Raw genomic sequence first — 17,735 nt, 5'->3', positions numbered from 1 at the left:
AGTGCCCCAAGGTTAAAAGGGGAGACAAATAAATATACCTTGGGCTAAAAAGGGGGTTTATTTTTTATGGAAAAAAATATGAATCGGTGAAAATCCCTCATTCATTTACATGGGGAAAAGTGAGACAGAATCAGTATACTCACCCTACTCCTGTGCTTGTGTGTAAGGCCTTCTCACCATTGAATGTCTTCATTACCTTCTGCTTGCAAAGTGAAAAGCAGAGTTAGGCATTCGGTTGCGTACAAATGTGCATCTACATTATTAATATATATTTTCCCGGCAACAATTGGTCCAATTTGATACGAAATTCTACCATTGGTGTGCCTCTGCCTGAAGAATTTATGTTTTCATAATTATGACATCATAGGTCACGTGGTACGGACGCCATCTTGGAAAAATGTTGCACCTCTATATCTCCCAAACCGCTCAATGGAAAAAATTGAAAGATGGCTCATTGTGAAGTACAATACACCCTCGCCGTCCGCTGGGGTTACGTTCCTCGAAACTTCCACAAACAGTTTATAACATGCAAGTCAATGAGATATGTTCCAGCAACCCAAAATAAGTCCAAAATCATTAATAATTTTTTTTAAAAGACATTTAATTTAAAAATAAGAACAATTGAATAAATAAGATAAAATAAGTAACATTTACCATCAATAAGAAGGCTTTTCTGCTTGGAGTGCTGTTGGTGGGTAGCCCCGGTCAGTTCTGTTTGAACATAGCCATGGCACGGAAGTAGCCGATCGATCTCCCAGGTTAAACCCACAAATCCCTCACATTTATTATGTTGTGCTCTTGCCTTTGTGGAACCAGGACCGTGTAGTCCTCCATAATGTGTTTTGTTGTGTGAAGTGGCCTTGCAGAGATTGCAGGTGTCGTTGGTGGCATCCCCGATAATTGCTGATGAACTTGTATGTGGAGATGGTGGAAATTAGTGGGAGGTGGATGGGGTGCCAGTGGAGGTCGATGGCATGGTGGCAGTTGGGTAGATGGCTCCTTGAAGAATGAAGTTATTTTTGACTGTTTGTCTTTGTTTTAAAGTTTTCATTGATTTCTTTATCGACTGATAATTGCTGATCTATGCCTCGTCAAAAAGCAATGCTGCTTTCCATGTTGGTGTCAATCTGAATGGCATTTTGCTTCAAATCTTCTCCAATTATTAGAAGTTCTGAAATTTTTTTGGCTGTCATTTGTGTCTTCTTTGGCTGATCTTCTTCCTCTTCCTCTTCCTCTTATTCATCTGTTGTCAATTTCTCCCCGTGGGACTCGATCAGCTCCTTAAATTATTCTGCAGTTCTACCTTCTCGTCCTAGTTGTTTGGCCAAATCAACAATCCTCTGCACTTCACCCTCTACAGTAGGAAAGCCACAGAAGTCATTAACTTCCTCAGGCCACATTTTATGCCAACAGACATTAAATGTTAAATCTCTGACTTCATCCCATGAGTCCTTTATGATGCCAATGGTTGTTAAGATGTCAAATTTCTTCCAGCATTCCCTCACATTGGTTTTGACCTCATTTTACATGGCCTGAACTATGTGATCAAAGCTCCTGGTGTAGTATGCTTTGAGTGCAACTATGACACTGATCCATGGGGTTGGAGGATTGATATAGTGTTTGGGGGGGAGAAATAGGACTTCAATATCAGGATGTCTCTCGGCCAAAGTTGTAGGGTGTCCTGGAGCATTATCCACAAGAAGTGGCACTTTAAAATAGAGATTGAAGTCCCTCAGATAATTTCTGACTTCGTGCACAAAACAGTTTTCAAACCAATCTTCAAACAGTTTGGCTATTACCCAGGCCCTCTTGTTAGATCCCCAAACCACAGGCAGACAAGATTGATTTTTCCCTTTTAATGCATGAAGATTTTTGGACTTGTAAACAAGCATTGGCATTCACTTATAGCCTGCCACATCGCCACACAATAAAAGGGTTAACCTGTCTTTTGCAGCCTTGAAGCCAGGAGCCTTTTTTCATCTTTTGAGATAAGTCCTTTTGAGCATCTTCTTCCAGAAGAGCCCAGTGACATCAGCGTTGAAAACTTGCTGTGGCAGGTAGCCCTTCTCTTCTACAAGTGCCTTGAACTCTCCAGGAAATGCAGCTACTGCTTCATGATCAGCTGATGCCGACTCACCCACAACCTTCAGATTATGCAGATTGAAACTTTTTTTAAAATGTTCAAACCACTCACTGCTTGCTGTAAATCCACTGCTGTCTTGAACTTATTCGTCATCACCCCCTGATTCATTACCTTTATCACCCCCTCCCCCGCTTCTCATTTCAAGTCGTTATAAGTTGTGAGGGCCTTATGTCGAGTGCGAGGGCCACCAGTAGGCATGTTTTTTTTTAATGTTCATCGTCCAACCATACATTCAATAGTTTTTCCATTTTTTTTTCAATGTATGGATCTCTGCGACATAATGATGCTACTTTAGAGGCAATATTTCCACCAGAACTGACACTCGCCTTAATTTTATCGTTACATTGACAAATATATCGAATAGTGGACTCATTGACGGTGTAGTCTTTCACCAACACAGTAACACGTGCACCACTCTCAAGTCGATGTAATATTTTCACCTTTTCCTCGAATGTCATCACTTTCCTCACTTTTTTAATCTGCTCTTCAGCAGATGCACCACTTAATGGACGTTTTGGACCCATGATTAAACAAACAGTATACAAAGTTTTATCACAATAAAATACCGCACCTCACCAACCGTCAAGCAGCCAGAAAATAACGATGTGGTGGTGAGGCAGATGCTGGAAGATGTAGAATGTAGATTTTCAAATTATTATACTTTCCGGCGATACAGTGCAATTATAATTTAACACGTAATGTTAAATGAAGGAAAATATTGTTATCCAAGCATTGAAGGTGATGAAAAAAAACATGAAAACTTAAGGAGTTTGAGATGGGAGTTCATTGTTTTTTTCCACGACGATGTGGGAGTATTGGCATGGGGGGAGAGAAAGGGTGTCCAAAAGGTAAGCACAGATACGCGAAATCGTGGACGGCGAACAAGAATGGCGAGGGTTGACTGTACTCCCAATGGGGAATAACATATGTTGATGATGATGATGATGTCATCGGTGCCTTCATTATGACGTCATGAGTCGACAAGTACGCTTGATCTGATCAGTATTAGAAAAAAAAAATTCCCTGCAACTGTTAGTCTGATGGACACAAAATTTTCAGAATATGAGCGGCTCCTCCTGTGGAATTTTTTTTTTCATGATAATTATAATGTCATAGGTCACGTGGTGCAGGTGCCATCTTGGAAAAATCTAAAAAAAAGTTGCACCTCTATATCTCCAAAACAGTTGATGACGTTGGGTAAGTATTCTATAAATATCATCAAGATATAAAACTGCTGAACAGGCTCAGATTTTATATCAATATCAAAACATTTGTCCATTTTATATGTAACCAAATCAAAATTTACATCAACATGGAATACGATTATAGGATTGTCTGAAGAACCTGCAACATGTACAATTTATTTTTGGGGGTGTCAAAAGGTGTGCATTTGTTTGTGGTGAACGTTTGAGGTGCTTTTACTGATTTGGGCAAAGGATAAGGTCTCAAGTACAGAAGTAGTTCACATGTAGGTACTGTGAGGGATCAAGGTTCTCAGGGTGGAGCAAACATCAGGAAGAGTGGTGTGATTACTGCTTCTTTAAAGGTTCACCCACCATGTACTGTACGCTCAAGTTGACTGATTGAAGGATTTCTGTCATGTGCAGCTGAAATCGGAACGGCCGACTGTGCTCGGGTGTGAAATGAAGGTTGAGGAGCTGGAAGGATTTCCTGAGATTCTGCAGATAAAAATAGAGGATGTGAACTCCTTTGGGCTGGAAGAGGAGCAAAGCGACCAGCTGAATGGTGAGTTGTATGATCTTCACTTCTGATGGGATCTTTGTTTGTTTAGTGCCAAATGTTTTATTTTTGTGCACATGAGAGAGGCTCATGAAATACCAACAGCAGAATGGAAAGGGGGAAACAACAACAGAGTGGAAGGACACATCAGGGTGAACAAGCTGCACACAAGTTGAATGAAACATCAGATGAAGAGGAAGGGGAAAGCGGGGATGAAACAGAAAAGTAGCAAAACGACCACCTAAAATGTAAAGAGGTGAGGGAGAAGGAGAAAAATCACAATGACCTGGAACAAGGGATTGCTTTGGAATGCAATCCCATTTTCAACGTGAGATTTGCCAGAATTGAAGGACATGTTCCAAATCTTTTAGCAGCTTGTGATTCCATCAATGTCTGAAGAGAGGGAATAGGCTGATACTTTTCTCTCTGAAGGATGCAACGGTAGAGGGTGGAGTCATCAGCAAACAAATAATGAGGATTTTCCAGTCAGAGAGAATGTTGGTGAAGAATAGAACTGGACCCAACGCACTGCCTTGGGGTGCTCCAGCCTTGACAGGGAGAGGAGATAAAAGGATTTCGTCAGGAGGTGCATATTTGCGCTGAGAGTCGAGGAAGTCAGCAAGTCCTGTGTGGAGTTGGCCTTGGATGCCATAGGCAAAGAGTTTGAAGAGCAAGGTGGATTGCTAGGCTGGATATAAAGCTCGAGATGTATCTGGAGAAATGGCCATGATCTCTAATGTGACATTGAGAACCTCCATCCTGAGTTGGGAGAGCAGAAGCAGCATTTTCAGGTTTGAGTGACCAGGTCTGAATCTGAACTTTAAACGAGTTTCTGTGTATTTTTTGCCGTGATTGTATCCTCCAGGTGTGGTGTATTTCCCACTCCTCAGCCGTGCTCTGACTTGCTACAACAGTACAGAATGGAACTTTGATATAGAAGCAAGGCCGTGAGCTTGCAAAATTCACGCATCACATTGTTGGCCGCATGCCAGATCTACCTGGAGCATGCATGTGGTGCAATTGTGCAATGCCTGGATCTACAGCGATTATAGGCAGGGATTCGCACAATTTTTCTTTTATTTGATTCTCCAATGAGTATCTGCAGAAATTGTTTTGTATGTACAAAAAAACACAAGCTGAGAAAACTACCTCTTCTTCCTCTTTGCTCATTTGTTCCCCTGAGATTTCGTTTTTGTTAAATCTTATAAGTTATGATGTTATCATTTATAAACTTCATTTTGTACATGTAAATTTTGAAATCCCATTATATCAGTTTGCATAATCATCAAGGAGAGCATTACTTACCTACACGAGTTGAGAGAACCTTCCATCAAAAGCCTCTGTTGTGGTCGTGGTAGACTTTTGTCTTCGCCTTTTTGAAGCATGAATTTAGTTTTGTGTTGTGTTTTTCACCATACATGAACATCTGTGTACCAGTTATGTGAACCCGTGGATATAGTGTCAGAAATCGGTGTATCGTGCATGACTTCTTCTTGGCTGTTTAATTTTAGGAGAGACTGGAATGACCCATTTGATCACATGGTGCTGAGACTCCATCTCATAGAAGACATCGACTGAGTTTTCCATCATGTGGCATTATTTACAAAATGTATCGAATCCGAAAAAGAAACGAGCAGAAAAAACGGAGTGGGTCAACCAGTAATACGAACTTGAGAAATGGATGAGGAAGTGTCCACCAGAATGGGAGAGAGCGAGAATTTCTGTGGCTTGATTTTGAGGAAGATTGGGCCGTGATGTTCTACAAGGTGTGCAGGGATGATGTGTGAGGATCGGAGGCAGGAAGGAAACAAAATGTGTTTCACACTGGGTGCACCAACTTCAAGAAATGTAATGTACAAAAGCAAAATAAAGGGAAAATTACCAGCACGCCATGACAAAGAAGAAGACGTGAGAGGCAGAACCTGAAGCATCGGAAGCAGGAAAAATGACAACGAAAATGAATGAATGAACGAACAAATAGTGCATAAATTGAAGCATCAATTCCAAAACGCTCATGTGATAGCAAGAAACTGCCATCCAAATTATGTTGCTGTGAGTTAGTGGGTAGATTATTAAATAGCAGACGGTAGTGTTCTTTGATTACGAGTTACGAGGTTGCTGGTGTGAAAAGCGCTGAAATTTGATCTATATGTCATAAGAAATAGCAATTTAAACATTTATACTGATTTTTATGAACTCGTTCATCATCAAATAATATGCGGGCCACCAAAATATCTCTTTAGGTGGCCCAGCGGACCAAAAAAATGTTGCATCACCACTGCTAGCAAATGGGACACACTTAATGTTCATCCAAGGGACAGCAAAGGATGCACGGATGAATTCACTGCATGTGAAAAACCAGGATGGCAGTTAATAGTGGGTCGAGATGTGACCTGAGACTAGGTTGCCCAAAGGCGAGTGTGAATCTTCTCAGGTATCTTGCAGGTTTAGTACTTCAATACAATTGCTCATCAATAGATGATTTTTCCAAACCCATTCCTGAGCTTTTCTCCAGTTGATGACTCTTTTGATCCTTTCTGCTCCCCATATCATATAGTCACATGTTTATTTAGTTTATTAAGTTTATTCATTCCATTATCGACGTTTGTCAAGCTGTTAATGTGCCACTTTCTCATTTAGTTTTCCATGGGGGTTGACTTTTGAGACAAAAAACAAGTCACATGTTGGATCACAATTGTGGTTAATTTGCCAATCAATGCAGGTTTGGGAGAAAACTTTCTCTATTTTGGGTTCTCTACATTTTTCTTGTCTTTTCTATTTTGTTGCTTGTGGTGAAATTCCCACTGAAATTGTGTTCGGGTAAGAAGCTTCTCATAACATCGAGGAAGTTTCTTCCGAACGTAATGCTTTGATATCATAATGTTTTGAGATGATGCTGTTCCCGTGGTGAAATGTTTTATTTTCTCTCTCCAAGGAAGAACTCAAGTTGATGATTTTAATGCAATATTTATGACCCTCACCAAAGGAGAGGGGAAAAATATTTGGGTCTGTCTGTCTGTCTGTTTTTGTTTTTCTGCACAGATGTTTCATGTTTTTCTGCACAACCGCTTATCTGATTGAGACGAAATTTTCACTATTTACTCATGTATAATGTTTTAATGATAATTACGACATCATAGGTCATGTGGTGTGGCAGCGATATTGGAAGAATGGAAACACTTTTTTCCTCTGTTTCTCTGAAACTGCACCAAGGAAAGAAATTGAGAATTAGCACCTCGCAAGTACTCATGTGGAACGAGTATGATGTCATATGTGCCTTTGTTTTGACGTCAGAATTGCATATGGAGAACTCCACATCCAATCAGTATGAAAATTTTTGAGGATAATCTTAGGATAAAATGGTCCACAGAAAGACATCTTGATGACATTGGTCACGTGATTCGGCAGCCATATTGTTTTTTTTGTTTTTTAAACCTTCAAAAATCTACTTCTTTGAAATGGCTGAACAGATCAAGGGAAAACTTTACACAAATGACCGCCTATCCATAAGAACAAAAGGTTCACAACTATGATGTCATCGGTCGCATGGTTGGCAACCATATTGGATTTACCCAAAAATATAAAATTCTTCTTCTCCAGAACGGTTGGACAGATTGAAAGGAAACTTCATACAAATGTTCCACAAGGCATGCACGTACAAGTTTGTTCAGGAATAATTGTTGTCACATGGTTTGACAGCCACACTGGATTTAAGAAAAATGTCAAAGAATGTTTTCTCTGGAACCACTTCATCAATCAATATGAAACTTCAGAATTATGATCTAGTAGTGATGAGGAATACAGATTTTTTATTTCAACTTGATCGGACACATGTTATGACAGCCAGAATTATTTCATTTCTTTCATCTGGGTTTTTTTTTTTTTTTGATTGAATGAAGCTCACTTGGCTGTGCCTGGATGGGTTTGAGGGTAGAGGAGCAGCAGCTGAAATGAGAATCCTATCTGTGTTTCTCCTAATGACTTCATCGTTGTTTTTTGCTTGTTTGGGTTCCTTCTGATTACACCATGCCTGGTGTTGGCTTAATGGTTAGGGTGGTGGGCTTGGGATCCGAGAATCCTAGAATCCTGAGTTCAAAAACCCACTCGGCTGTTGAATTAATACCAGGTGGGGTTGACTCTGCCTGTCATCCTTCCAAAGCCAACAAAAAATGAGTGCCAGCATGCTGGTTTTCTGTGTCGGAGTGGCGACACGTTCAGGCTTGTGTCCAACAGCCAAGGAGACTGCTTAGGCAGCACCAACACTCTGCACAGAGTATGGTCCCAATGGATGGATGGATGGATGATTACTCCAATGAAGGGCTGGTACCTATTTGGTCTTCCATTTGTTTTGAATTGAATTTATTTTAATCCAATTCTGAATTATATTGAATTAATAAAAAAAGAAAACATGGTGCAGGTTCAGGTGTCCGATCAAAGCGGTGTTGCTTCAAAGCGGGACGTCTTGGTACCCGGTCAATTCTGCCAGCGGTCATAAAGTGGTATTGCTAATTATGTCTCATTAATTTCGTTACACACCAGTACATAAAGACACGTTACACACAAAATACACCACACAAAACAAGTCCCGGCATTGAGGGTCTGCAATTTTTGATTGGTCTTTTTCTTGATCCGCTATTTTAATAGTATGTATGTGACGCAATAGTGCCTACTAATAAAAGTTACTTTTTCCAGATTTATTTGTGAAAGTGGAAGTGAAAACCGAGCACGACATTGATGTCCACCTGGATCGATCAGAACCAAATCACTCTGAAGCTTCTTTCTTCAAGAGGCATCTCCATGAAGGTTTCTGTCAATGCCTTTTCATGTTGTTTCAGACATTTTGATGATGTAATCTGTTGTGAAAAAAAACAAACAAACCCAAAGTTTAGATTTCATTGCTTTAAGAAATAACCACGATGGTAGATCAACTTATCAAACATCCATTGTCCCTTTCATTATTTGGTGAAACTTTTGAGCCAACATTAATGTACCTTGTTTTATCCTGTCATCCTAAATTTGAACGATTGTCAATTCCAATTGAGCTTTAATTGGACACACTTTTTTTCTTTTTTCTTTTCACATGCTTATGTATGAAGTTGTTTTGTGGAATAGTGGGGTGACAGGCAACAAAAAACAAGGCAACAAATTGACACAATTTTGGATCTCTTCAACTTCCAGGATCTTTTCACTTCATTTTTGCAATCTTGGTATTTGGACATTTTCTTGATTTATCCATTGTTGAGGCAAAATCGCTGAGTAATGAAGTGTGTGTGTGTGTGTGTGTTTTCACAAAGCATATCTCTATCTCTTTCTCCTTTCTCTTTCTCCTTTCTCTTTCTCTTTCTCTTTTCTCTTTTCTCTTTCTCCTTTCTCTTCTCCCTCCTCTCTCCCCTCCCTCTCTCTTCTCCCTCTCTCCTCTCCCTCTCTCCTCTCCCTCTCTCCTCTCCCTCTCTCCTCTCTCCACTCCCTCTCTCCACTCCTTCCCTCCACTCCCTCCCTCCTCTCACCTCTCTCTCACCTCTCTCTTTCTCTCTCTCTCTCTCACCTCTCTCTCTCACCTCTCTCTCTCACCTCTCTCTCTCACCTCTCTCTCTCACCTCTCTCTCTCTCTCTCTCATCGCTCTCTCTCTCCCTCACCTCTCTCTCTCAGCACTCTCTCTCTCCCCCACCTCTCTCTCTCTCACCTCTCTCTCTCACCTCTCTCTCTCTCACCTCTCTCTCTCACCTCGCTCTCTCACCTCGCTCTCTCACCTCTCTGCCTTCCCTCCCTCCTCTCTACCCTCTCATCTCTCTCCGCTCCTTCTCCCCCCCCACCCTTAAATATCAGGTTATGTGTGGGAGCATGCGCTAGAGCAGCATGACACTGCATCCACTTTCCACCGGTACTCCAGGCGGCTCCGTCTGGCCATCCCCCAGGCAGATGCCTGACCAATCCCCATCTCCTTGAGATGCTGATAAACTTGTTGCAGCCACAAGGCATGTGGTCGGCCTGCGAGCCTCCACTCATGAGGCATCCTCACTAAGAGAATCTGTTGAGCAGGATCAGTGTCAGGAAAATGAGCCACGTGTCCGTACAGCCACAGCTGACGCTCACGGCCAATGTAGGTAACAAATCTCAGTTGAGTCTCTCTCAGCAATCGCTGATTGAACACAAAGTCCGAACAGCGATAGCCAAGGATTCTCCGAAGAGACCTGGTACCAAAGGAATAAAGTCTTCGTCTCAGATCCCTGGTCAGAGTTCAAGTCTCACATCTGTAGAGCAAGACTGGAAGCACCATGGACCTGAAGACTCGGACTTTCATCATCCTGCACAGGTACCAGCAGGCCGACACCCCATGATCCAGTGAATCCATGACTCCCCAGGCCCGATCCAGACGTCTGTTGACCTCTGGCTCACAGCCAGCAGGGACATGAATGTCACTGCCAAGGTAAGTGAATCTCTCCGTGAACTCAACATCATCACCAAAAATAGGTACAGACAAGATAGCAGCATCCAAGATGTCATTGAAAGCCTGGATCTTAGTTTTGACCCAGGAAGCCCGTAATCCCAGTGGCTACAACTCCTCATTCAGCATCTTGAGGGCCCCCAAAAGGATATCTAGTCTCCGCAAAGATGACCACATCATCTGCGAAATCAAAGTCAGAGATCTTGACATTTCCAAACGATGCACCACAGCTTGATCTCTCCGACATCCTCCCCAGTATCCAGTTCATACAAGTGCTGAAAAGTGTGTGGGTCAGTACACACCCCTGAGGAACTCCAGTAACAATTAGAAATAAGTCAGAGATGGTATCACCACATCTTTCAGCACTCTCAGTACCAGAATATAGTTTAGACATCAGATTGATCAGATTTGGTGGTACCCCACGAAGACCAAGAATCCTCCAGAGGGTATCCTGATTCACTGAATCAAATGCTTTGCAGAGATCACCACTGGCTGCAAGCAACCCCTGCCGAAACTCTCGTCTGCTTCCGCTATGGACCCGAAGAGCAAGGATACGGCAATCGTTTACGACTTTGGTGTGTCCTGGCAGTTTTGGCCACCTAAAGACAGGAATACCTTCAGTTCAATTTAAGTTGTTTATTCAGGAGTAAATATCAGACAGACTCGTGTGAGGAAGCCTAACCTGGAGCAGTCTCTCAGGCAGAAACTTAACTGTGCATCGTGTATTACAAGTGTATATATATATATATATATATATATATATATATATATATATATATATATATATATATATATATATATATATATATATATATATATATATATGTGTGTGTGTGATCCCTCCAGGGCATGGTTAATACATCAAAATAAATTAACTGAACAAAGAGAGGCCTCTTGGAGAAACAACAGATGGAACTTTGTGAGGTTAAAAAAATCACAAACACTGGATGAAAAACGTTCTGTTATCGGAGTTTGCTTATTGCCTCGATGAAAGAGTATTTGATTCCTTGTTGCTGGCCCAGATGGTCAGCAGACAGAAAAGGTTTTACAAGGTTTTTACGACTACAGAGGAATGTGTGTATTCTGCCTCCTATTAGCTTTCCGAACATGGATTTATTATGTTCTTTCTCAAAGCACCAACTGAAGAGATTTGGCGTTTTACTTCATAATAAATTCAATAAAGGAATCCACAGGTGTAAAGCCTGACTGCTCTGGATGCTGGTGTTCAAACAGAGGGTGGCGAAGCCTATCAATAATTTTCCGAGCAAAGATCTTGCCCGGCACTGAGAGCAGCGTCACCCATCGGTAGTTGTAGCAGTCCTGTCGATTACCATTTACTTTCCAGAGAGGGACAACAAAGCCCCTCCTCCAGTCAGTTGGGATGATGCCTGTGTTCCAGGCAGAGCACAGAACTGCATGCAACGACACAAGTACAGCATTTCCACCAGCCTTGAGAAGTTCAGCCTTGATGCCACAGATCCCAGAGGTTTAACCCCAGTTCAACCGGTTTACCGCAGCGTGTGTTTCCGCAAACGATGGTGGATCACAGTTGATTGGAAGGCCAGCAACAGGAATAGTGACACACCTGACATCCACCTCAACAGCTGGTGGATCAGCGTGGTACAGCTGCTTAAATTAACGGGCCCAGCGGGCCTTCACTTCGGATTCCTCTGTCAAGAGCCCATCACCCTCCACTCGGACTGTAGTACACTAAGGGACAGGATTGGAGGAACGCAATGCGTGAATTCCCCTGTAAGTAGGATGAGAATCACTTGACCACAGGTGATGCTCTACTCCATCACAGATTCCTCGCACATAGGCCTCCTTGTCTACCCTGAGCTCACGTGCAGTTTTACACCTCAGCTCCTTCAACAGCTCACCTCTGCCATTCAACCTGGCCCTGCAACTCTGGTCAATGGTATCCAGTCTCCCTTGAGAGAAAAAAATCCTCTTCACCCTCTGTTGAGTTCCAAGACATCCACCAGCAACATCAAGGATGGTGGTCTTGAAGGCACTCTACAAATCTTCAGAATTCCCCAAAGCACCCAGACTCATGGACCCAGATCCAATCTATTTCAGAGTATTAAAGAGGTGGGGTTTGTCGTGTCCGATGTGCCGCACATTTTCGTCCATTTGAACCAGAAGCATTCCCAACTATGTAAGGTGGTTCTAAGTTGGGGTTTTTTCACGAGAGCAAGAAATCTCAAAGTATTATGACTTACCTCAAGGCTCCTTCGTTCATGTGACGTTTATAGAGCCTCACGGCTCAAACGTCATAAAACTTAAATAGACGAAGAAAATTCTTCCTTATTCAACGAAGCGATGTGGTCCACACTTATTTATACAACATGGCAGTGCCGAGTGAGACCTGGTAAGGTGACATGAACGATGAGGTATGGCGTATGAAGTTCATTCACCTGCTCTACCCCGCTCTACGTGAGATGTCAATTCATGGGAAAAAAAAGTATGTGTGTTTGTGTGCGCGTGTGTGCATTCGGTTGGTCACCTGCTTTACCGAGCGCTGTGGCACACAGTTCACTCTGCATGCAGACACTTTGCTAAACACAACAAAACATCCATCCTATTTACCTTTGTAATTGGTGGATGGATCAAAGTACAAAGTGCGAACCCTGCGGTGGGGGTCATCTCATGTTTTTTGTTTGTTTGTTTTGTTTTGTTTTTAACACAAGATTGCATTGTTTCTCCATTTTGTGTGATCTAATCTCATTTAGGATGTGATTTCATTTCATTAGGAGATTGAAGCAATGTTATCTTGTCTATAAAATTGAAAAAGACGTTCGTTAGTTGTTTGGTTATGACGTTACTCATCTGAGCTGCCAAAGATAATCACGACGAAACTTTATAGGATGGCTTTTTTTTCTTTTTTTTTTACCACAATACAACATACTAGTGGTTTTGAACTTACTTTTTCTCATGTTTCATAACTTACCAGTTGCAGTGGGAGTCGAGAGGGAGGGGTGGGTGGAGGTAGGGGAAGGGGTGTGGTTGAGTCCAGAGGGGGTGGGAGAAGGGCCCTCTGTTTCCCAGCAAGGCTGGGTACCTTTTCTCGTGTTAATTAAGGTGGTGTATAAGGGTGGTACATAAAACAATGTAATGTTGTTAGTTCCAGATTTTTTTTTTTCAATGATCTTTAAAATCATCATTTTATTAGGTCCTCTCTATCATCTCAGGAGAGATGACCTAATAAAGCCAGTTTCGAAGTCTATCCACCTGTCTGTACGTCCGTCTGTCCACAATCAAACCAAGTGGAGACAAATAACCAATAGTGGAATGGATAGAGGTCGATGAGACATGCACAACGATATAACTTTCAAGGTCGTCCAAGGTCGAGGTCAAGGTCACGAGGCTGTCAAAGTTGCGAAAATCGTCGATTTCAAATCGTATCTCCTCCCTCATTTATCAAGAGAGATCAAATGTTATTAGTGATTCAGATACTATGGACTATTATCTAGAACATAATGAGCCATTTTATTGAAATTTGCTGTCGTTCTGATTTTATAGCCCTTCAAACTTCGCTCTGATTCTTACATGTCCGGTGCTAATTTGAAGTGGTCATCCGGAGGCCGGCGCCAATCTCTGAAGATGCTCCGGGTCCTGCGCAAATTTTTGCATATTTTTGCCCCGTATGGGCCGTTCATAAAGTACATACAAAAATGAGGGGGTTGGGTGGTTTAAAGCCCGCGTACGGGCTGCGTACAGGGGTGGGTGGGTGGTACGACGGCTGCATATATACTTTATGAAAGTGGTGTCAGACTACATGAAAGCATTTCAGAAGATGAAGGTGAGCCTGTCGTCACCGCGAGGGGGAAAAATATCCCCGCTCACAGGAACATTTTTGACGTGATGTTGAATCCGTGGACGTCAATAATTGTTCCATATTACTGTATTACCGTAGTTAATAATAATTACTGATGCATTTGAGATAAATCTACAGTTCATTGTAATCTTCAAGTATTGTGATGTAATATGAGACGCATATGGGGGCGGGTGGGTGGTCACTAGCCTGCATACAGAGGGGGGTGGGTGGTTTTGAAACCCAGAAATAGAGCGTACGTACGTTATGAACAGCCCCAATTCCAGTCTGGCACAGAGTTACTTTTTGAACTTGTATTACTGTAGTTAATAATTACTGATGCATTTGAGATAAATCTACAGTTCGTTGTAATCTTCAAGTATTGTGATGTGATATGAGACGCATATGGGGGTGGGTCAGTGGTCACTAGCCTGCATAGAGGGGGTGGGTGGTTTTGAAACCCAGAAGTAGAGCGTACGTACTTTATGAACTGCCCCTATTCCAGTCTGGCACAGAGTTGCCTTTTGAACTTTTTTGAGTTAGGCAAAAATAGGAGTTCTGCCGAGTTGTATTGATCATTACGATCACTGGTTATCGACTCGGATGATCGTTTTAGAGAGTTTACAACTCGGTCGATCATAATCACGTTCTACAATTCCCATATTACCGACCATTTCGTGGAACCCCAGGTATCACATGAATTAACATTAAAGCGCGCCTGCTGTTGTCAGGATCACTTATTCAGAAGAGTGTCTCCTTCATCATTTATTTGAAGTGACCGACTGTTCTGGCGATCTGCATTCTACGACCAGATCCACGAGCCATGGAATCGATTATAGATGCCCCTAATTTGATTTTGCTTCTGTCGACCTCTGGCAGAGATGACCGGCACTCCCGCTCGGGGGTATTTTTAACATTGAAGTATGTAACTGAACACTGCTTGTGGTGTTGTTTTCAATGAATTGTCTAATTTCGTTGAGCAGTTTGCTTCACCCGCATTTACAAAAGCTGTCAATTTTTATCATAACAAACATGACACGCATCATTGATAATTGGATGAATTTACCATAAATTATGAATATCATGCAAAGAACCCAAACTTGTTAACAGAATAATGTATATTTACATCAAGAATATTTATTTTTTACAATACAACAAATACAGTGGAACATGTTTGGGTACATTTGTCAATGATATGATGAGTATTGTGCAGAATCTTGTTTTTACAGGTCATGTGATGTTACATTTACAGGTGGATCCATTGAATCTCCAAAAGAGACTGCACCTACTTGGAGGAACAGCTCAGACACACACCCCCAGGACCGGCCAACTGAAACGAGCAAGAGGACTATTTACAAACAAGACAAACCGAATAATGAAATGTTTGCAGAGAATAATTTTCACAATTCTCACAAAGCAAAGAAATCTGAACAAACTTGTGGAAAATCGTTCAATCAGTCATCCATCCTAAAATCACATGTGACAATTCACAATGGTGAACGCCCGTACAAATGCACAAGATGTGGAAAATCCTTCATTTATTCATCTATCCTTAAAACACACATGACAATTCACAATGGAGAACGCCCGTACAAATGTACAAATTGTGGAAAGTCCTTTACTCGTTCATCTGACCTTAAAACACACATGAAGATTCACAATGGCGAACGCCCATACAAATGTACAAATTGTGGAAAATCTTTTATTCGTTATACCAGCTTTAAAATTCACCTAATAAATCACAATGGCGAACACCCTTACAAATGCATAAGTTGTGGAAAATCTTTTATTCGTTCATACAACCTAAAAAGGCATATGATAATTCACACTGGAGAACGCTCATACAAATGCACAAGTTGTGGAAAATCTTTTAATCAGTCATCCAGCCTTAAAACACACTTGATGATTCACAATGGAGAACGCCCGTACAAATGCACAAGTTGTGGAAAATCTTTCATTTATTCATCTGTCCTTAAAACACACATGACAATTCACAATGGAGAACGCCCACACAAATGTACAAGTTGTGGAAAATCTTTTATTCGTTCATCCAACCTTAAAAGACACATGAGGATTCACAGTGGAGAACGCTCATGCAAATGTACAAGTTGTGGAAAATCTTTTATTCGTTCATCCAACCTTAAAAGGCACATGATGATTCACACTGGAGAACGCTCATACAAATGCACAAGTTGTGGAAAATCTTTTATTCGGTCATCCGACCTTAAAACGCACATGATGATTCATAATGATGAGAACCCATACAAATGTACAGTTTGTGGAAAATCTTTTAATCAGTCATCCAGCCTGAAAACACACTTGATGATTCACAATGGAGAACGCCCGTACAAATGTACAAGTTGTGGAAAATCTTTTATTCGTTCATCCAACCTTAAAAGGCACATGAGGATTCACAGTGGAGAACGCTCATACAAATGCACAAGTCGTGGAAAATCTTTTAAACAGTCATCCAACCTTAAAACACACATGATCATTGATTATACATAATGGTGAATGCCCACCCAAATGTACAAATAGTGATGGTCGGAGCAACATGAGTGATAAAGAAAACCCTTGATGAGTATTTAAAAAGCATTCCAGGGAATATCACCACAAATGAGCTACAAGTGGAGGCTGTCAGAGGTTCAGTGAAGATTTTGAAAAGAACTTTTGGAAAGAGGTGATGAGAATGAAGTTTCACAGTTTGGTTCATGAATCATGATCCTTCACCAAAAAAGGAGTTGGAGATTTTTTGTTCTGGGAGAACCTCAGTCCACCTTCTAAAACTCTCAAATGTATACATACATATAGTATGATGATGATTGACACACCACTGAGAGCTCTCACTGTCAGTGACCACTATCAACAAGCCAGCATCCTGTGGGGAAAGCCACGTGATTGGCCACAATCACTGATTTCCCAATAATGGTTAACTATCTTTAATGGAGAGCATCCTTTTGAACTCAAACTTACCAAGAAGTGAAAAAGGGACACAGATCCCTCAGGTTGAAAAATATTTTCAACAAGATTTTGAATTGTCATGAAAATGCCTGTTTGAATAAAGTGATATGTTGGAGCCATAGCCACACCAATTTATTTAAATAGGATGAATATGTAAACAAGAGTTACAAGACATGTTGACTTTGGTGAAGACTGGGTGAGTATTATGGACACCAAGGGCGATTTATCCTGTACTTCTTCCAGACTATGTTCTAAGCCTGCCAATTTAGATTTCTCCTCCTGATCCTTGCATTCTGAGTTCCACATCATAAATATTTTCCAATTTACTTCCTTAGCCGTTCTCCCTTATTTTGTCCCTTTGTTCCAATTCTCTCTTTAAATTGTCAATCCTACTTTTTTCAAAGGTACCTTCTTCTGGAAACCATTTTCTATCCCCCCTCCATCCACTTCGACCACTTATCAACATCACATATTGATTCTGTCCAATAATTTTCAAACATATACTGAATTTGTGTTCCTTTTTTAAGTAGACTTTCTTTCGTCACCTTCCCAAGACGGTTACCAATCTTCACAAACTTAGTGCAAGTAATTCAAACAAGACCACATTTTGTACAGTATGCAATTCAATGTA

General features: G+C 41.3%; 1 pseudogene across 1 annotated transcript in view; it reads left to right on the top strand.

Moving 5' to 3' along the window:
• Positions 1–17,223, top strand: part of LOC147009397 (uncharacterized) — a 41,577-nt pseudogene extending 24,354 nt beyond the window's left edge. The window contains exons 2-4 of the transcript XR_015052841.1: positions 3,751–3,889; positions 8,576–8,686; positions 15,396–17,223. The product of XR_015052841.1 is annotated as an uncharacterized LOC147009397 (transcript). The remainder of the gene's footprint in view (positions 1–3,750; positions 3,890–8,575; positions 8,687–15,395) is intronic.
• The last annotated feature ends 512 nt before the right edge of the window (positions 17,224–17,735 follow it).

Source organism: Eptatretus burgeri, chromosome 17 (genome assembly GCF_056783735.1).
Source record: "Eptatretus burgeri isolate ZD-2024b chromosome 17, Ebu_testis_v1, whole genome shotgun sequence".
Lineage (NCBI taxonomy): Eukaryota > Metazoa > Chordata > Myxini > Myxiniformes > Myxinidae > Eptatretus > Eptatretus burgeri.
The sequence above is the reverse complement of the archived record's forward strand: the minus strand, read 5'-3'. Positions and strand labels throughout refer to the sequence as shown.